Source organism: Thermobia domestica, chromosome 14, assembly GCF_964235325.1.
Source record: "Thermobia domestica chromosome 14, izTheDome1.hap1.1, whole genome shotgun sequence".
In the NCBI taxonomy this organism is placed as follows: domain Eukaryota; kingdom Metazoa; phylum Arthropoda; class Insecta; order Zygentoma; family Lepismatidae; genus Thermobia; species Thermobia domestica.
This window is the reverse complement of record NC_137467.1, coordinates 178710466-178733176: the sequence shown is the minus strand read 5'-3', so window position 1 is coordinate 178733176 and position 22711 is coordinate 178710466.

Below are 22711 nucleotides of genomic sequence, written 5' to 3'. Positions count from 1 at the left end.
TCCTGAGAAGTCATTTTTTCCTGGTCAATTATTACCCTTTTTCAGAGAAATGTATACTGTAATTTTATAAAGTTTAGCAAGAGGGTACTATTTGCCCCGGAAATTATTACCCTCTTTCGTGAGAAGTCCTTTTTTCCTGGTCGGTTATTACCCTCTTTAGGAGAAATTTACTGTGTATTTCAAGCGAGTTTAGCTATAGTGTACAATTTGCCCGGGATATTATTACCCTCTTTCGTGAGAAGTCATTTTTTTCCTGGTCAATTATTACCCTATTTAGGAGAAATGTATACTGTAATTCTGTAGAGTTTAGCAAGAGGGTACTATTTGTCCGGGATATTATTACCCTCTTTCGTGAGAAGTCATTTTTTCCTGGTCAATTATTACCCTTTTTAGGAGAAATGTATACTGTAATTCTATAGAGTTTAGAAAGAGGGTACTATTTGCCCGGGAAATTATTACCGTCTTTCGTGATAAGTCATTTTTTCCTGGTCAATTATTACCCTTCTTAGGAGAAATGTATACTGTAATTCTATAAAGTTTAGCAAGAGGGTACTATTTGCTCGGGAAATTATTACCCTCTTTCGTGAGATGTCATTTTTTCCTTGTCAGTTATTACCCTCTTTAGGAGAAATTTACTGTGTATTTCAAGCGAGTTTAGCTATAGGGTACAATTTCCCCGGGATATTATTACCCTCTTTCGTGAGAAGTCATTTTTTCCTGGTCAATTATTACCCTTTTTAGGAGAAATGTATACTGTAATTCTGTAGAGTTTAGCAAGAGGGTACTATTTGCCCGGGATATTATTACCCTCTTTCGTGAGAAGTCATTTTTTCCTGGTCAATTATTACCCTTTTTAGGAGAAATGTATACTGTTATTCTGTAGAGTTTAGCAAGAGGGTACTATTTGCCCGGGATATTATTACCCTCTTTCGTGAGAAGTCATTTTTTCCTGGTCAATTATTACCCTCTTTGTGAGAAAGTTACTGTGTAGTTCAAGCGAGTTTAGCTATAGGGTACAATCTTGCCCGGGAAATTATTACCCTCTTTCGTGAGAAGTCATTTTTTCCTGGTCAATTATTACCCTTTTTAGGAGAAATGTATACTGTAATTCTATAGAGTTTAGAAAGAGGGTACTATTTGCCCGGGAAATTATTACTCTCTTTCGTGAGAAGTCATTTTTTCCTGGTCAGTTATTACCCTCTTTAGGAGAAATTTACTGTGTATTTCAAGCGAGTTTAGCTATAGGCTACAATTTGCCCGGGATTTTATTACCCTCTTTCGTGAGAAGTCATTTTTTCCTGGTCAATTATTACCCTTTTTAGGAGAAATGTATACTGTAATTCTGTAGAGTTTAGCAAGAGGGTACTATTTGCCCGGGATATTATTACCCTCTTTCGTGAGAAGTCATTTTTTCTTTGTCAATTAATACCCTTTTTAGGAGAAATGTATACTGTAATTCTGTAGAGTTTAGCAAGAGGGTACTATTTGCCCGGGATATTATTACCCTCTTTCGTGAGAAGTCATTTTTTCCTGGTCAATTATTACCCTCTTTAGGACAAATTTACTGTGTAGTTCAAGCGAGTTTAGCTATAGGGTACAATTTGCCCGGGAAATTATTACCCTCTTTCGTGAGAAGTCATTTTTTCCTGGTCAATTATTACCCTCTTTAGGAGAAAATTACTCTGTAGTTCAAGCGAGTTTAGCTATAGGGTACAATTTGCCCGGGAAGTTATTACCCTCTTTCGTGAGAAGTCATTTTTTCCTGGTCAATTATTACCCTCTTTAGGAGAAATTTACTGTGTAGTTCAAGCGAGTTTAGCTATAGGGTACAATTTGCCCGGGAAATTATTACCCTCTTTCGTGAGAAGTCATTTTTTCCTGGTCAATTATTACCCTTTTTAGGAGAAATGTATACTGTAATTGTGTAGAGTTTAGCGAGAGGGTACTATTTGTCCGGGATATTATTACCCTCTTTCGTGAGAAGTCATTTTTTCCTGGTCAATTATTACCCTTTTTAGGAGAAATGTATACTGTAATTCTACAGAGTTTAGAAAGAGGGTACTATTTGCCCGGGAAATTATTACCCTCTTTCTTGAGAAGTCATTTTTTCCTGGTCAGTTATTACCCTCTTTAGGAGAAATTTACTGTGTATTTCAAGCGAGATTAGCTATAGGCTACAATTTGCCCGGGATTTTATTACCCTCTTTCGTGAGAAGTCATTTTTTTCCTGGTCAATTATTACCCTTTTTAGGAGAAATGTATACTGTAATTCTGTAGAGTTTAGCAAGAGGGTACTATTTGCCCGGGATATTATTACCCTCTTTCGAGAGAAGTCATTTTTTCCTTGTCAATTATTACCCTTTTTAGGAGAAATGTATAGTGTAATTCTGTAGAGTTTGGCAAGAGCGTACTATTTGCCCGGGATATTATTACCCTCTTTCGTGAGAAGTCATTTTTTCCTGGTCAATTATTACCCTCTTTAGGACAAATTTACTGTGTAGTTCAAGCGAGTTTAGCTATAGGGTACAATTTGCCCGGGAAATTATTACCCTCTTTCGTGAGAAGTCATTTTTTCCTGGTCAATTATTACCCTCTTTAGGAGAAATTTACTGTGTAGTTCAAGCGAGTTTAGCTATAGGGTAAAATTTGCCCGGGAAATTATTACCCTCTTTCGTGAGAAGTCATTTTTTCCTGGTCAATTATTACCCTCTTTAGGAGAAATTTACTGTGTAGTTCAAGCGAGTTTAGCTATAGGGTACAATTTGCCCGGGAAATTATTACCCTCTTTCGTGAGAAGTCATTTTTTCCTGGTCAATTATTACCCTTTTTAGGAGAAATGTATACTGTAATTGTGTAGAGTTTAGCAAGAGGGTACTATTTGCCCGGGATATTATTACCCTCCTTCGTGAGAAGTCATTTTTTCCTGGTCAATTATTACCCCCTTTAGGAGAAATTTACTGTTTAGTTCAAGCGAGTTTTGCTATAGGGTACAATTTGCCCGGGAAATTATTACCCTCTTTCGTGAGAAGTCATTTTTTCCTGGTCAATTATTACCCTTCTTCAGAGAAATGTATACTGTAATTCTATAAAGTTTAGCAAGAGGGTACTATTTGCCCCGGAAATTATTACCCTCTTTCGTGAGAAGTCATTTTTTCCTGGTCAGTTATTACCCTCTTTAGGAGAAATTTACTGTGTATTTCAAGCGAGTTTAGCTATAGTGTACAATTTGCCCGGGATATTATTACCCTCTTTCGTGAGAAGTCATTTTTTTCCTGGTCAATTATTACCCTTTTTAGGAGAAATGCATACTGTAATTCTGTAGAGTTTAGCAAGAGGGTACTATTTGCCCGGGATATTATTACCCTCTTTCGTGAGAAGTCATTTTTTCCTGGTCAATTATTACCCTTTTTAGGAGAAATGTATACTGTTATTCTGTAGAGTTTAGCAAGAGGGTACTATTTGCCCGAGATATTATTACCCCCTTTCGTGAGAAGTCATTTTTTCCTGGTCAATTATTACCCTCTTTGTGAGAAAGTTACTGTGTAGTTCAAGCGAGTTTAGCTATAGGGTACAATTTTGCCCGGGAAATTATTACCCTCTTTCGTGAGAAGTCATTTTTTCCTGGTCAATTATTACCCTTTTTAGGAGAAATGTATACTGTAATTCTATAGAGTTTAGAAAGAGTGTACTATTTGCCCGGGAAATTATTACTCTCTTTCGTGAGAAGTCATTTTTTCCTGGTCAGTTATTACCCTCTTTAGGAGAAATTTACTGTGTATTTCAAGCGAGTTTAGCTATAGGCTACAATTTGCCCGGGATTTTATTACCCTCTTTCGTGAGAAGTCATTTTTTCCTGGTCAATTATTACCCTTTTTAGGAGAAATGTATACTGTAATTCTGTAGAGTTTAGCAAGAGGGTACTATTTGCCCGGGATATTATTACGCTCTTTCGTGAGAAGTCATTTTTTCTTTGTCAATTAATACCCTTTTTAGGAGAAATGTATACTGTGTTTCTGTAGAGTTTAGCAAGAGGGTAATATTTGCCCGGGATATTATTACCCTCTTTCGTGAGAAGTCATTTTTTCCTGGTCAATTATTACCCTCTTTAGGACAAATTTACTGTGTAGTTCAAGCGAGTTTAGCTATAGGGTACAATTTGCCCGGGAAATTATTACCCTCTTTCGTGAGAAGTCATTTTTTCCTGGTCAATTATTACCCTCTTTAGGAGAAATTTACTCTGTAGCTCAAGCGAGTTTAGCTATAGGGTACAATTTGCCCGGGAAATTATTACCCTCTTTCGTGAGAAGTCATTTTTTCCTGGTCAATTATTACCCTCTTTAGGAGAAATTTACTGTGTAGTTCAAGCGAGTTTAGCTATAGGGTACAATTTGCCCGGGAAATTATTACCCTCTTTCGTGAGAAGTCATTTTTTCCTGGTCAATTATTACCCTTTTTAGGAGAAATGTATACTGTAATTGTGTAGAGTTTAGCAAGAGGGTACTATTTGTCCGGGATATTATTACCCTCTTTCGTGAGAAGTCATTTTTTCCTGGTCAATTATTACCCTTTTTAGGAGAAATGTATACTGTAATTCTATAGAGTTTAGAAAGAGGGTACTATTTGCCCGGGAAATTATTACCCTCTTTCGTGAGAAGTCATTTTTTCCTGGTCAGTTATTACCCTCTTTAGGAGAAATTTACTGTGTATTTCAAGCGAGTTTAGCTATAGGCTACAATTAGCACGGGATTTTATTACCCTCTTTCGTGAGAAGTCATTTTTTTCCTGGTCAATTATTACCCTTTTTAGGAGAAATGTATACTGTAATTCTGTAGAGTTTAGCAAGAGGGTACTATTTGCCCGGGATATTATTACCCCCTTTCGTGAGAAGTCATTTTTTCCTTGTCAATTATTACCCTTTTTAGGAGAAATGTATAGTGTAATTCTGTAGAGTTTAGCAAGACCGTACTATTTGCCCGGGATATTATTACCCTCTTTCGTGAGAAGTCATTTTTTCCTGGTCAATTATTACCCTCTTTAGGACAAATTTACTGTGTAGTTCAAGCGAGTTTAGCTATAGGGTAAAATTGGCCCGGGAAATTATTACCCTCTTTCGTGAGAAGTCATTTTTTCCTGGTCAATTATTACCCTCTTTAGGAGAAATTTACTGTGTAGTTCAAGCGAGTTTAGCTATAGGGTACAATTTGCCCGGGAAATTATTACCCTCTTTCGTGAGAAGTCATTTTTTCCTGGTCAATTATTACCCTCTTTAGGAGAAATTTACTGTGTAGTTCAAGCGAGTTTAGCTATAGGGTACAATTTGCCCGGGAAATTATTACCCTCTTTCGTGAGAAGTCATTTTTTCCTGGTCAATTATTACCCTTTTTAGGAGAAATGTATACTGTAATTGTGTAGAGTTTAGCAAGAGGGTACTATTTGCCCGGGATATTATTACCCTCCTTCGTGAGAAGTCATTTTTTCCTGGTCAATTATTACCCCCTTTAGGAGAAATTTACTGTTTAGTTCAAGCGAGTTTTGCTATAGGGTACAATTTGCCCGGGAAATTATTACCCTGTTTCGTGAGAAGTCATTTTTTCCTGGTCAATTATTACCCTTCTTCAGAGAAATGTATACTGTAATTCTATAAAGTTTAGCAAGAGGGTACTATTTGCCCCGGAAATTATTAAACTCTTTCGTGAGAAGTCATTTTTTCCTGGTCAGTTATTACCCTCTTTAGGAGAAATTTACTGTGTATTTCAAGCGAGTTTAGCTATAGTGTACAATTTGCCCGGGATATTATTACCCTCTTTCGTGAGAAGTCATTTTTTTCCTGGTCAATTATTACCCTTTTTAGGAGAAATGTATACTGTAATTCTGTAGAGTTTAGCAAGAGGGTACTATTTGCCCGGGACATTATTACCCTCTTTCGTGAGAAGTAATTTTTTCCTGGTCAATTATTACCCTCTTTAGGAGAAATTTACTGTGTAGTTCAAGTGAGTTTAGCTATAGGGTACAATTTGCCCGGGAAATTATTACCGTCTTTCGTGATAAGTCATTTTTTCCTGGTCAATTATTACCCTTCTTAGGAGAAATGTATACTGTAATTCTATAAAGTTTAGCAAGAGGGTACTATTTGCTCGGGAAATTATTACCCTCTTTCGTGAGATGTCATTTTTTCCTTGTCAGTTATTACCCTCTTTAGGAGAAATTTACTGTGTATTTCAAGCGAGTTTAGCTATAGGGTACAATTTCCCCGGGATATTATTACCCTCTTTCGTGAGAAGTCATTTTTTCCTGGTCAATTATTACCCTTTTTAGGAGAAATGTATACTGTAATTCTGTAGAGTTTAGCAAGAGGTTACTATTTGCCCGGGATATTATTACCCTCTTTCGTGAGAAGTCATTTTTTCCTGGTCAATTATTACACTTTTTAGGAGAAATGTATACTGTTATTCTGTAGAGTTTAGCAAGAGGGTACTATTAGCCCGGGATATTATTACCCTCTTTCGTGAGAAGTCATTTTTTCCTGGTCAATTATTACCCTCTTTGTGAGAAAGTTACTGTGTAGTTCAAGCGAGTTTAGCTATAGGGTACAATTTTGCCCGGGAAATTATTACCCTCTTTCGTGAGAAGTCATTTTTTCCTGGTCAATTATTACCCTTTTTAGGAGAAATGTATACTGTAATTCTATAGAGTTTAGAAAGAGGGTACTATTTGCCCGGGAAATTATTACTCTCTTTCGTGAGAAGTCATTTTTTCCTGGTGAGTTATTACCCTCTTTAGGAGAAATTTACTGTGTATTTCAAGCGAGTTTAGCTATAGGCTACAATTTGCCCGGGATTTTATTACCCTCTTTCGTGAGAAGTCATTTTTTCCTGGTCAATTATTACCTTTTTTAGGAGAAATGTATACTGTAATTCTGTAGAGTTTAGCAAGATGGTACTATTTGCCCGGGATATTATTACCCTCTTTCGTGAGAAGTCATTTTTTCTTTGTCAATTAATACCCTTTTTAGGAGAAATGTATACTGTAATTCTGTAGAGTTTAGCAAGAGGGTACTATTTGCCCGGGATATTATTACCCTCTTTCGTGAGAAGTCATTTTTTCCTGGTCAATTATTACCCTCTTTAGGACAAATTTACTGTGTAGTTCAAGCGAGTTTAGCTATAGGGTACAATTTGCCCGGGAAATTATTACCCTATTTCGTGAGAAGTCATTTTTTCCTGGTCAATTATTACCCTCTTTAGGAGAAATTTACTCTGTAGTTCAAGCGAGTTTAGCTATAGGGTACAATTTGCCCGGGAAATTATTACCCTCTTTCGTGAGAAGTCATTTTTTCCTGGTCAATTATTACCCTCTTTAGGAGAAATTTACTGTGTAGTTCAAGCGAGTTTAGCTATAGGGTACAATTTGCCCGGGAAATTATTACCCTCTTTCGTGAGAAGTCATTTTTTCCTGGTCAATTATTACCCTTTTTAGGAGAAATGTATACTGTAATTGTGTAGAGTTTAGCAAGAGGGTACTATTTGTCCGGGATATTATTACCCTCTTTCGTGAGAAGTCATTTTTTCCTGGTCAATTATTACCCCCTTTAGGAGAAATTTACTGTGTAGTTCAAGCGAGTTTTGCTATAGGGTACAATTTGCCCGGGAAATTATTACCCTCTTTCGTGAGAAGTCATTTTTTCCTGGTCAATTATTACCCATTTTAGGAGAAATGTATGCTGTAATTGTGTAGAGTTTAGCTATAGGGTACAATTTGCCCGGGAAATTATTACCCTCTTTCGTGAGAAGTCATTTTTTCCTGGTCAATTTTAACCCTTCTTAAGAGAAATGTATACTGTAATTCTATAAAGTTTAGCAAGAGGGTACTATTTGCCCGGGAAATTATTACCATCTTTCGTGAGAAGTCCTTTTTTCCTGGTCAGTTATTACCCTCTTTAGGAGAAATTTACTGTGTATTTCAAGCGAGTTTAGCTATAGGGTACAATTTGCCCGGGATATTATTACCCTCTTTCGTGAGAAGGCATTTTTTTCCTGGTCAATTATTACCCTTTTTAGGAGAAATGTATACTGTAATTCTGTAGAGTTTAGCAAGAGGGTACTATTTGCCCGGGAAATTATTACCCTCTTTCGTGAGAAGTCATTTTTTCCTGGTTAATTATTACCCTTCTTAGGAGAAATGTATACTGTAATTCTATAAAGTTTAGCAAGAGGGTACTATTTGCTCCGGAAATTACTACCCTCTTTCGTGAGAAGTCATTTTTTCCTGGTCAATTATTACCCTTTTTAGGAGAAATGTATACGGTAATTCTATAGAGTTTAGCAAGAGGGTACTATTTGCCCGGGATATTATTACCCTCTTTCGTGATAAGTCATTTTTTCCTGGTCAATTATTACTCTCTTTAGGAGAAATTTACTGTGTAGTTCAAGCGAGTTTATCTATAGGGTACAATTTGCCCGGGATATTATTACCCTCTTTCGTGAGAAGTCATTTTTTCCTGGTCAATTATTACCCTTTTTAGGAGAAATGTATATTGTAATTGTGTAGAGTTTAGCTATAGGGTACAATTTGCCCGGGAAATTATTACCCTCTTTCGTGAGAAGTCATTTTTTCCTGGTCAATTATTACCCTTCTTAAGAGAAATGTATACTGTAATTCTATAAAGTTTAGCAAGAGAGTACTATTTGCCCGGGAAATTATTACCCTCTTTCGTGAGAAGTCATTTTTTCCTTGTCAGTTATTACCCTCTTTAGGAGAAATTTACTGTGTATTTCAAGCGAGTTTAGCTATAGGGTACAATTTGCCCGGGATATTATTACCCTCTTTCGTGAGAAGTCATTTTTTTCCTGGTCAATTATTACCCTTTTTAGGAGAAATGTATACTGTAATTCTGTAGAGTTTAGCAAGAGGGTACTATTTGCCCGGGATATTATTACCCTCTTTCGTGAGAAGTCATTTTTTCCTGGTCAATTATTACCCTTTTTAGGAGAAATGTATACTGTAATTCTGTAGAGTTTAGCAAGAGTGTACTATTTGCCCGGGATATTATTACCCTCTTTCGTGAGATGTCATTTTTTCCTGGTCAATTATTACCCTTTTTAGGAGAAATGTATACTGTTATTCTGTAAAGTTTAGCATGAGGATACTATTTGCCCGGGATATTATTACCCTCTTTCGTGAGAAGTCATTTTTTCCTGGTCAATTATTACCCTCTTTAGGAGAAATTTACTGTGTAGTTCAAGCGAGTTTAGCTATAGGGTACAATTTGCCCGGGATATTATTACCATCTTTCGTGAGAAGTCATTTTTTCCTGGTCAATTATTACCCTTTTTAGGAGAAAAGTATACTGTAATTGTGTAGAGTTTAGCTATAGGGTACAATTTGCCCGGGAAATTATTACCCTCTTTCGTGAGAAGTCATTTTTTCCTGGTCAATTATTACCCTTCTTAAGAGAAATGTATACTGTAATTCTATAAAGTTTAGCAAGAGGGTACTATTTGCCCGGGAAATTATTACCCTCTTTCGTGAGAAGTCATTTTTCCCTGGTCAGTTATTACCCTCTTTAGGAGAAATTTACTGTGTATTTCAAGCGAGTTTAGCTATAGGGTACAATTTGCCCGGGATATTATTACCCTCTTTCGTGAGAAGTCATTTTTTTCCTGGTCAATTATTACCCTTTTTAGGAGAAATGTATACTGTAATTCTGTAGAGTTTAGCAAGAGGGTACTATTTGCCCGGGATATTATTACCCTCTTTCGTGAGAAGTCATTTTTTCCTGGTCAATTATTACCCTCTTTAGGAGAAATTTACTGTGTAGTTCAAGTGAGTTTAGCTATAGGGTACAATTTGCCCGGGAAATTATTACCGTCTTTCGTGAGAAGTCATTTTTTCCTGGTCAATTATTACCCTTCTTAGGAGAAATGTATACTGTAATTCTATAAAGTTCAGCAAGAGGGTACTATTTGCCCGGGAAATTATTACCCTCTTTCTTGAGATGTCATTTTTTCCTGGTCAATTTTTACCCTCTTTAGGAGAAATTTACTGTGTATTTCAAGCGAGTTTAGCTATAGGGTACAATTTGCCCGGGAAATTATTACCCTCTTTCGTGAGAAGTCATTTTTCTTTGTCAATTATTACCCTTCTTAGGAGAAATGTATACTGTAATTCTATAAAGTTCAGCAAGAGGGTACTATTTGCCCGGGATATTATTACCCTCTTTCGTGAGAAGCCAGTTTTTCCTTGTCAATTATTACCCTTTTTAGGAGAAATGTATACTGTAATTCTATAGAGTTTAGCAGGAGGGTACTATTTGCCCGGGATATTATTACCCTCTTTCGTGATAAGTCATTTTTCCTGGTCAATTATTACCCTCTTTAGGAGAAATTTACTGTGTATTTCAAGCGAGTTTAGCTATAGGGTACAATTTGCCCGGGAAATTATTACCCTCTTTCGTGAGAAGTCATTTTTCTTTGTCAATTATTACCCTTCTTAGGAGAAATGTATACTGTAATTCTATAGAGTTTAGCAAGAGGGTACTATTTGCCCGGGATATTATTACCCTCTTTCGTGAGAAGTCATTTTTTCCTGGTCAATTATTACCCTTCTTAAGAGAAATGTATAGTGTAATTCTATAAAGTTTAGCAAGAGGGTACTATTTGCCGGGGAAATTATTACCCTCTTTCGTGAGAAGTCATTTTTTCCTGGTCAATTATTACCCTTTTTAGGAGAAATGTATACTGTAATTCTGTAGAGTTTAGCAAGAGGGTACTATTTGCCCGGGATATTATTACCCTCTTTCGTGAGAAGTCATTTTTTCCTGGTCAATTATTACCCTTTTTAGGAGAAATGTATACTGTAATTCTGTAGAGTTTAGCTATAGGGTACAATTTGCCCGGGAAATTATTACCCTCTTTCGTGAGAAGTCATTTTTTCCTGGTCAATTATTACCCTTCTTAAGAGAAAGGTATACTGTAATTCTATAAAGTTTAGCAAGAGGGTACTATTTGCCCGGGAAATTATTACCCTCTTTCGTGAGAAGTCATTTTTTCCTGGTCAGTTATTACCCTCTTTAGGAGAAATTTACTGTGTATTTCAAGCGAGTTTAGCTATAGGGTACAATTTGCCCGGGATATTATTACCCTCTTTCGTGAGAAGTCATTTTTTTCCTGGTCAATTATTACCCTTTTTAGGAGAAATGTATACTGTAATTCTGTAGAGTTTAGCAAGAGGGTACTATTTGCCCGGGATATTATTACCCTCTTTCGTGAGAAGTCATTTTTTCCTGGTCAATTATTACCCTCTTTAGGAGAAATTTACTGTGTAGTTCAAGTGAGTTTAGCTATAGGGTACAATTTGCCCGGGATATTATTACCCTCTTTCGTGAGAAGGCATTTTTTTCCTGGTCAATTATTACCCTTTTTAGGAGAAATGTATACTGTAATTCTGTAGAGTTTAGCAAGAGGGTACTATTTGCCCGGGAAATTATTACCCTCTTTCGTGAGAAGTCATTTTTTCCTGGTTAATTATTACCCTTCTTAGGAGAAATGTATACTGTAATTCTATAAAGTTTAGCAAGAGGGTACTATTTGCTCCGGAAATTACTACCCTCTTTCGTGAGAAGTCATTTTTTCCTGGTCAATTATTACCCTTTTTAGGAGAAATGTATACGGTAATTCTATAGAGTTTAGCAAGAGGGTACTATTTGCCCGGGATATTATTACCCTCTTTCGTGATAAGTCATTTTTTCCTGGTCAATTATTACTCTCTTTAGGAGAAATTTACTGTGTAGTTCAAGCGAGTTTATCTATAGGGTACAATTTGCCCGGGATATTATTACCCTCTTTCGTGAGAAGTCATTTTTTCCTGGTCAATTATTACCCTTTTTAGGAGAAATGTATATTGTAATTGTGTAGAGTTTAGCTATAGGGTACAATTTGCCCGGGAAATTATTACCCTCTTTCGTGAGAAGTCATTTTTTCCTGGTCAATTATTACCCTTCTTAAGAGAAATGTATACTGTAATTCTATAAAGTTTAGCAAGAGAGTACTATTTGCCCGGGAAATTATTACCCTCTTTCGTGAGAAGTCATTTTTTCCTTGTCAGTTATTACCCTCTTTAGGAGAAATTTACTGTGTATTTCAAGCGAGTTTAGCTATAGGGTACAATTTGCCCGGGATATTATTACCCTCTTTCGTGAGAAGTCATTTTTTTCCTGGTCAATTATTACCCTTTTTAGGAGAAATGTATACTGTAATTCTGTAGAGTTTAGCAAGAGGGTACTATTTGCCCGGGATATTATTACCCTCTTTCGTGAGAAGTCATTTTTTCCTGGTCAATTATTACCCTTTTTAGGAGAAATGTATACTGTAATTCTGTAGAGTTTAGCAAGAGTGTACTATTTGCCCGGGATATTATTACCCTCTTTCGTGAGATGTCATTTTTTCCTGGTCAATTATTACCCTTTTTAGGAGAAATGTATACTGTTATTCTGTAAAGTTTAGCATGAGGATACTATTTGCCCGGGATATTATTACCCTCTTTCGTGAGAAGTCATTTTTTCCTGGTCAATTATTACCCTCTTTAGGAGAAATTTACTGTGTAGTTCAAGCGAGTTTAGCTATAGGGTACAATTTGCCCGGGATATTATTACCATCTTTCGTGAGAAGTCATTTTTTCCTGGTCAATTATTACCCTTTTTAGGAGAAAAGTATACTGTAATTGTGTAGAGTTTAGCTATAGGGTACAATTTGCCCGGGAAATTATTACCCTCTTTCGTGAGAAGTCATTTTTTCCTGGTCAATTATTACCCTTCTTAAGAGAAATGTATACTGTAATTCTATAAAGTTTAGCAAGAGGGTACTATTTGCCCGGGAAATTATTACCCTCTTTCGTGAGAAGTCATTTTTCCCTGGTCAGTTATTACCCTCTTTAGGAGAAATTTACTGTGTATTTCAAGCGAGTTTAGCTATAGGGTACAATTTGCCCGGGATATTATTACCCTCTTTCGTGAGAAGTCATTTTTTTCCTGGTCAATTATTACCCTTTTTAGGAGAAATGTATACTGTAATTCTGTAGAGTTTAGCAAGAGGGTACTATTTGCCCGGGATATTATTACCCTCTTTCGTGAGAAGTCATTTTTTCCTGGTCAATTATTACCCTCTTTAGGAGAAATTTACTGTGTAGTTCAAGTGAGTTTAGCTATAGGGTACAATTTGCCCGGGAAATTATTACCGTCTTTCGTGAGAAGTCATTTTTTCCTGGTCAATTATTACCCTTCTTAGGAGAAATGTATACTGTAATTCTATAAAGTTCAGCAAGAGGGTACTATTTGCCCGGGAAATTATTACCCTCTTTCTTGAGATGTCATTTTTTCCTGGTCAATTTTTACCCTCTTTAGGAGAAATTTACTGTGTATTTCAAGCGAGTTTAGCTATAGGGTACAATTTGCCCGGGAAATTATTACCCTCTTTCGTGAGAAGTCATTTTTCTTTGTCAATTATTACCCTTCTTAGGAGAAATGTATACTGTAATTCTATAAAGTTCAGCAAGAGGGTACTATTTGCCCGGGATATTATTACCCTCTTTCGTGAGAAGCCAGTTTTTCCTTGTCAATTATTACCCTTTTTAGGAGAAATGTATACTGTAATTCTATAGAGTTTAGCAGGAGGGTACTATTTGCCCGGGATATTATTACCCTCTTTCGTGATAAGTCATTTTTCCTGGTCAATTATTACCCTCTTTAGGAGAAATTTACTGTGTATTTCAAGCGAGTTTAGCTATAGGGTACAATTTGCCCGGGAAATTATTACCCTCTTTCGTGAGAAGTCATTTTTCTTTGTCAATTATTACCCTTCTTAGGAGAAATGTATACTGTAATTCTATAGAGTTTAGCAAGAGGGTACTATTTGCCCGGGATATTATTACCCTCTTTCGTGAGAAGTCATTTTTTCCTGGTCAATTATTACCCTTCTTAAGAGAAATGTATAGTGTAATTCTATAAAGTTTAGCAAGAGGGTACTATTTGCCGGGGAAATTATTACCCTCTTTCGTGAGAAGTCATTTTTTCCTGGTCAATTATTACCCTTTTTAGGAGAAATGTATACTGTAATTCTGTAGAGTTTAGCAAGAGGGTACTATTTGCCCGGGATATTATTACCCTCTTTCGTGAGAAGTCATTTTTTCCTGGTCAATTATTACCCTTTTTAGGAGAAATGTATACTGTAATTCTGTAGAGTTTAGCTATAGGGTACAATTTGCCCGGGAAATTATTACCCTCTTTCGTGAGAAGTCATTTTTTCCTGGTCAATTATTACCCTTCTTAAGAGAAAGGTATACTGTAATTCTATAAAGTTTAGCAAGAGGGTACTATTTGCCCGGGAAATTATTACCCTCTTTCGTGAGAAGTCATTTTTTCCTGGTCAGTTATTACCCTCTTTAGGAGAAATTTACTGTGTATTTCAAGCGAGTTTAGCTATAGGGTACAATTTGCCCGGGATATTATTACCCTCTTTCGTGAGAAGTCATTTTTTTCCTGGTCAATTATTACCCTTTTTAGGAGAAATGTATACTGTAATTCTGTAGAGTTTAGCAAGAGGGTACTATTTGCCCGGGATATTATTACCCTCTTTCGTGAGAAGTCATTTTTTCCTGGTCAATTATTACCCTCTTTAGGAGAAATTTACTGTGTAGTTCAAGTGAGTTTAGCTATAGGGTACAATTTGCCCGGGAAATTATTACCGTCTTTCGTGAGAAGTCATTTTTTCCTGGTCAATTATTACCCTTCTTAGGAGAAATGTATACTGTAATTCTATAAAGTTCAGCAAGAGGGAACTATTTGCCCGGGAAATTATTACACTCTTTCGTGAGATGTCATTTTTTCATGGTCAATTTTTACCCTCTTTAGGAGAAATTTACTGTGTATTTCAAGCGAGTTTAGCTATAGGGTACAATTTGCCCGGGAAATTATTACCCTCTTTCGTGAGAAGTCATTTTTCTTTGTCAATTATTACCCTTCTTAGGAGAAATGTATACTGTAATTCTATAAAGTTCAGCAAGAGGGTACTATTTGCCAGGGATATTATTACCCTCTTTCGTGAGAAGCCATTTTTTCCTTGTCAATTATTACCCTTTTTAGGAGAAATGTATACTGTAATTCTGTAGAGTTTAGCAGGAGGGTACTATTTGCCCGGGATATTATTACCCTCTTTCGTGATAAGTCATTTTTTCCTGGTCAATTATTACCCTCTTTAGGAGAAATTTACTGTGTATTTCAAGCGAGTTTAGCAATAGGGTACAATTTGCCCGGGAAATTATTACCCTCTTTCGTGAGAAGTCATTTTTCTTTGTCAATTATTACCCTTCTTAGGAGAAATGTATACTGTAATTCTATAGAGTTTAGCAAGAGGGTACTATTTGCCCGGGATATTATTACCCTCTTTCGTGAGAAGTCATTTTTTCCTGGTCAGTTATTACCCTCTTTAGGAGAAATTTACTGTGTATTTCAAGCGAGTTTAGCTATAGGGTATAATTTGCCCTGGATATTATTACCCTCTTTCGCGAGAAGTCATTTTTTCCTGGTCAATTATTACCCTTTTTAGGAGAAATGTATACTATAATTGTGTAGAGTTTAGCAAGAGGGTACTATTTGCCCGGGATATTATTACCCTCTTTCGTGAGAAGTCATTTTTTCCTGGTCAATTATTACCCTCTTTAGGAGAAATTTACTGTGTATTTCAAGCGAGTTTAGCTATAGGGTACAATTTGCCCGGGATATTATTACCCTCTTTCGTGAGAAGTCATTTTTTCCTGGTCAATTATTACCCTCTTTGTGAGAAATTTACTGTGTAGTTCAAGCGAGTTTAGCTATAGTGTACAATTTGCCCGGGAAATTATTACCCTCTTTCGTGAGAAGTCATTTTTTCCTGGTCAATTATTACCCTTTTTAGGAGAAATGTATACTGTAATTGTGTAGAGTTTAGCTATAGGGTACAATTTGCCCGGGAAATTATTACCCTCTTTCGTGAGAAGTCATTTTTTCCTGGTCAATTATTACCCTTCTTAAGAGAAATGTATACTGTAATTCTATAAAGTTTAGCAAGAGGGTACTATTTGCCCGGGATATTATTACCCTCTTTCGTGAGAAGTCATTTTTTCCTGGTCAGTTATTACCCTCTTTAGGAGAAATTTACTGTGTATTTCAAGCGAGTTTAGCTATAGGGTACAATTTGCCCGGGATATTATTACCCTCTTTCGTGAGAAGTCATTTTTTTCCTGGTCAATTATTACCCTTTTTAGGAGAAATGTATACTGTAATTCTGTAGAGTTTAGCAAGAGGGTACTATTTGCCCGGGATATTATTACCCTCTTTCGTGAGAAGTCATTTTTTCCTGGTCAATTATTACCCTTTTTAGGAGAAATGTATACTGTAATTCTGTAGAGTTTAGCAAGAGGGTACTATTTGCCCGGGATATTATTACCCTCTTTCGTGAGATGTCATTTTTTCCTGGTCAATTATTACCCTTTTTAGGAGAAATGTATACTGTTATTCTGTAGAGTTTAGCAAGGGGGTACTATTTGCCCGGGATATTATTACCCTCTTTCGTGAGAAGTCATTTTTTCCTGGTCAATTATTACCCTCTTTAGGAGAAATTTACTGTGTAGTTCCAGCGAGTTTAGCTATATTGTACAATTTGCCCGGGATATTATTACCCTCTTTCGTGAGAAGTCATTTTTTCCTGGTCAATTATTACCCTTTTTAGGAGAAATGTATACTGTAATTGTGTAGACTTTAGCTATAGGGTACAACTTGCCCGGGAAATTATTAACCTCTTTCGTGAGAAGTCATTTTTTCCTGGTCAATTATTACCCTTCTTAAGAGAAATGTATACTGTAATTCTATAAAGTTTAGCAAGAGGGTACTATTTGCCCGGGAAATTATTACCCTCTTTCGTGAGAAGTCATTTTTTCCTGGTCAGTTATTACCCTCTTTAGGAGAAATTTACTGTGTATTTCAAGCGAGTTTAGCTATAGGGTACAATTTGCCCGGGATATTATTACCCTCTTTCGTGAGAAGTCATTTTTTTCCTGGTCAATTATTACCTTTTTAGGAGAAATGTATACTGTAATTCTGTAGAGTTTAGCAAGAGGGTACTATTTGCCCGGGATATTATTACCCTCTTTCGTGAGAAGTCATTTTTTCCTGGTCAATTATTACCCTTTTTAGGAGAAATGTATACTGTAATTCTGTAGAGTTTAGCAAGAGGGTACTATTTGCCCGGGATATTATTACCCTCTTTCGTGAGATGTCATTTTTTCCTGGTCAATTATTACCCTTTTTAGGAGAAATGTATACTGTTATTCTGTAGAGTTTAGCAAGAGGGTACTATTTGCCCGGGATATTATTACCCTCTTTCGTGAGAAGTCATTTTTTCCTGGTCAATTATTACCCTCTTTTGGAGAAATTTACTGTGTAGTTCAAGCGAGTTTAGCTATAGGGTACAATTTGCCCGGGATATTATTACCCTCTTTCGTGAGAAGTCATTTTTTCTGGTCAGTTATTACCCTCTTTAGGAGAAATTTACTGTGTATTTCAAGCGAGTTTAGCTATAGGGTACAATTTGCCCGGGATATTATTACCCTCTTTCGTGAGAAGTCATTTTTTCCCTGGTCAATTATTACCCTTTTTAGGAGAAATGTATACTGTAATTCTGTAGAGTTTAGCAAGAGGGTACAATTTGCCCGGGATATTATTACCCTCTTTCGTGAGAAGTCATTTTTTCCTGGTCAATTATTACCCTCTTTAGGAGAAATTTACTGTGTAGTTCAAGTGAGTTTAGCTATAGGGTACAATTTGCCCGGGAAATTATTACCGTCTTTCGTGAGAAGTCATTTTTTCCTGGTCAATTATTACCCTTCTTAGGAGAAATGTATACTGTAATTCTATAAAGCTTAGCAAGAGGGTACTATTTGCCCGGGAAATTATTACCCTCTTTCGTGAGATGTCATTTTTTCCTGGTCAGTTATTACCCTCTTTAGGAGAAATTTACTGTGTATTTCAAGCGAGTTTAGCTATAGGGTACAATTTGCCCGGGATATTATTAGCCGCTTTCTTGAGAAGTCATTTTTTCCTGGTCAATTATTACCCTTTTTAGGAGAAATGTATACTGTAATTCTGTAGAGTTTAGCAAGAGGGTACTATTTGCCCGGGATATTATTACCCTCTTTCGTGAGAAGTCATTTTTTCCTGGTCAATTATTACCCTTTTTAGGAGAAATGTATACTGTTATTCTGTAGAGTTTAGCAAGAGGGTACTATTTGCCCGGGATATTATTACCCTCTTTCGTGAGAAGTCATTTTTTCCTGGTCAATTATTACCCTCTTTAGGAGAAATTTACTGTGTAGTTCATGCGAGTTTAGCTATAGGGTACAATTTGCCCGGGAAATTATTACCCTCTTTCGTGAGAAGTCATTTTTTCCTGGTCAATTATTACCCTTTTTAGGAGAAATGTATACTGTTATTCTGTAGAGTTTAGCAAGAGGGTACAATTTGCCCGGGAAATTATTACCCTCTTTCGTGAGAAGTCATTTTTTCCTGGTCAATTATTACCCTTTTTAGGAGAAATGTATACTGTAATTCTATAGAGTTTAGCAAGAGTTTACTATTTGCCCGGGATATTATTACCCTCTTTCGTGATAAGTCATTTTTTCCTGGTCAATTATTACCCTCTTTAGGAGAAATTTACGGTGTAGTACAAGCGAGTTTAGCTATAGGGTACAATTTGCCCGAGATATTATTACCCTCTTTCGTGAGAAGTCATTTTTTCCTGGTCAATTATTACCCTTTTTAGGAGAAATGTATACTGTAATTGTGTAGAGTTTAGCTATAGGGTACAATTTGCCCGGGAAATTATTACCCTCTTTCGTGAGAAGTCATTTTTTCCTGGTCAATTATTACTCTTCTTAAGAGAAATGTATACTGTAATTCTGTAGAGTTTAGCAAGAGGGTACTATTTGCCCGGCATATTATTACCCTCTTTCGTGAGAAGTCATTTTTTCCTGGTCAATTATTACCCTTTTCAGGAGAAATGTATACTGTTATTCTGTAGAGTTTAGCAAGAGGGTACTATTTGCCCGGGATATTATTACCCTCTTTCGTGAGAAGTCATTTTTTCCTGGTCAATTATTACCCTCTTTAGGAGAAATTTACTGTGTAGTTCAAGCGAGTTTAGCTATAGGGTACAATTTGCCCGGGAAATTATTACCCTCTTTCGTGAGAAGTCATTTTTTCCTGGTCAATTATTACCCTCTTTAAGAGAAATTTACTGTGTAGTTCTAGCGAGTTTAGCTATAGGGTACAATTTGCCCGGGAAATTATTACTCTCTTTCGTGAGAAGTCATTTTTTCCTGGTCAATTATTACCCTTCTTAAGAGAAATGTATACTGTAATTCTATAAAGTTTAGCAAGAGGGTACTATTTGCCCGGGAAATTATTACCCCCTTTCGTGAGAAGTCATTTTTTCCTGGTCAATTATTATCCTCTTTAGGAGAAATTTACTGTGTATTTCAAGCGAGTTTAGCTATAGGGTACAATTTGCCCGGGAAATTATTACCCCCTTTCGTGAGAAGTCATTTTTTCCTGGTCAATTATTACCCACTTTAGGAGAAATTTACTGTGTATTTCAAGCGAGTTTAGCTATAGGGTACAATTTGCCCGGGATATTATTACCCTCTTTCGTGAGAAGTCATTTTTTCCTGGTCAATTATTACCCTTTTTAGGAGAAATGTATACTGTATATGTGTAGAGTTTAGCTATAGGGTACAATTTGCCCGGGAAATTATTACCCTCTTTCGTGAGAAGTCATTTTTTCCTGGTCAATTATTACCCTTCTTCAGAGAAATGTATACTGTAATTCTATAAAGTTTAGCAAGAGGGTACTATTTGCCCCGGAAATTATTACCCTCTTTCGTGAGAAGTCATTTTTTCCTGGTCAGTTTTTACCCTCTTTAGGAGAAATTTACTGTGTATTTCAAGCGAGTTTAGCTATAGGGTACAATTTGCCCGGGATATTATTACCCTCTTTCGTGAGAAGTCATTTTTTCCTGGTCAATTATTACCCTTTTTAGGAGAAATGTATACTGTAATTCTGTAGAGTTTAGCAAGAGGGTACTATTTGCCCGGGACATTATTACCCTCTTTCGTGAGAAGTCATATTTTCCTGGTCAATTATTACCCTCTTTAGGAGAAATTTACTGTGTAGTTCACGTGAGTTTAGCTATAGGGTACAATTTGCCCGGGAAATTATTACCGTCTTTCGTGAGAAGTCATTTTTTCCTGGTCAATTGTTACCCTTCTTAGGAGAAATGTATACTGTAATTCTATAAAGTTTAGCAAGAGGGTACTATTTGCTCGGGAAATTATTACCCTCTTTCGTGAGATGTCATTTTTTCCTGGTCAGTTATTACCCTCTTTAGGAGATATTTACTGTGTATTTCAAGCGAGTTTAGCTATAGGGTACAATTTCCCCGGGATATTATTACCCTCTTTCGTGAGAAGTCATTTTTTCTATGTCAATTATTACCCTTTTTAGGAGAAATGTATACTGTAATTCTGTAGAGTTTAGCAAGAGGGTACTATTTGCCCGGGATATTATTACCCTCTTTCGTGAGAAGTCATTTTTTCCTGGTCAATTATTACCCTTTTTAGGAGAAATGTATACTGTTATTCTGTAGAGTTTAGCAAGAGGGTACTATTTGCCCGGGATATTATTACCATCTTTCGTGAGAAGTCATTTTTTCCTGGTCAATTATTACCCTCTTTGTGAGAAATTAACTGTGTAGTTCAAGCGAGTTTTGCTATAGGGTACAATTTTGCGCGGGAAATTATTACCCTCTTTCGTGAGAAGTCATTTTTTCCTCGTCAATTATTACCCTTTTTAGGAGAAATGTATACTGTAATTCTATAGAGTTTAGAAAGAGGGTACTATTTGCCCGGGAAATTATTACCCTCTTTCGTGAGATGTCATTTTTTCCTGGTCAGTTATTACCCTCTTTAGGAGAAATTTACTGTGTATTTCAAGCGAGTTTAGCTATAGGGTACAATTTGCCCGGGATATTATTACCCTCTTTCGTGAGAAGTCATTTTTTTCCTGGTCAATTATTACCCTTTTTAGGAGAAATGTATACTGTAATTGTGTAGAGTTTAGCTATAGGGTACAACTTGCCCGGGAAATTATTACCCTCTTTCGTGAGAAGTCGTTTTTTCCTGGTCAATTATTACCCTTTTTAGAGAAATTTACTGTGTAGTTCAAGCGAGTTTTGCTATAGGGTACAATTTGCCCGGGAAATTATTACTCTCTTTCGTGATAAGTCATTTTTTCCTGGTCAATTATTACCCTTCTTAGGAGAAATGTATACTGTAATTCTATAAAGTTTAGCAAGAGGGTACTATTTGCTCGGGAAATTATTACCCTCTTTCGTGAGATGTCATTTTTTCCTTGTCAGTTATTACCCTCTTTAGGAGAAATTTACTGTGTATTTCAAGCGAGTTTAGCTATAGGGTACAATTTCCCCGGGATATTATTACCCTCTTTCGTGAGAAGTCATTTTTTCCTGGTCAATTATTACCCTTTTTAGGAGAAATGTATACTGTAATTCTGTAGAGTTTAGCAAGAGGGTACTATTTGCCCGGGATATTATTACCCTCTTTCGTGAGAAGTCATTTTTTCCTGGTCAATTATTACACTTTTTAGGAGAAATGTATACTGTTATTCTGTAGAGTTTAGCAAGAGGGTACTATTAGCCCGGGATATTATTACCCTCTTTCGTGAGAAGTCATTTTTTCCTGGTCAATTATTACCCTCTTTGTGAGAAAGTTACTGTGTAGTTCAAGCGAGTTTAGCTATAGGGTACAATTTTGCCCGGGAAATTATTACCCTCTTTCGTGAGAAGTCATTTTTTCCTGGTCAATTATTACCCTTTTTAGGAGAAATGTATACTGTAATTCTATAGAGTTTAGAAAGAGGGTACTATTTGCCCGGGAAATTATTACTCTCTTTCGTGAGAAGTCATTTTTTCCTGGTCAGTTATTACCCTCTTTAGGAGAAATTTACTGTGTATTTCAAGCGAGTTTAGCTATAGGCTACAATTTGCCCGGGATTTTATTACCCTCTTTCGTGAGAAGTCATTTTTTCCTGGTCAATTATTACCCTTTTTAGGAGAAATGTATACTGTAATTCTGTAGAGTTTAGCAAGATGGTACTATTTGCCCGGGATATTATTACCCTCTTTCGTGAGAAGTCATTTTTTCTTTGTCAATTAATACCCTTTTTAGGAGAAATGTATACTGTAATTCTGTAGAGTTTAGCAAGAGGGTACTATTTGCCCGGGATATTATTACCCTCTTTCGTGAGAAGTCATTTTTTCCTGGTCAATTATTACCCTCTTTAGGACAAATTTACTGTGTAGTTCAAGCGAGTTTAGCTATAGGGTACAATTTGCCCGGGAAATTATTACCCTATTTCGTGAGAAGTCATTTTTTACTGGTCAATTATTACCCTCTTTAGGAGAAATTTACTCTGTAGTTCAAGCGAGTTTAGCTATAGGGTACAATTTGCCCGGGAAATTATTACCCTCTTTCGTGAGAAGTCATTTTTTCCTGGTCAATTATTACCCTCTTTAGGAGAAATTTACTGTGTAGTTCAAGCGAGTTTAGCTA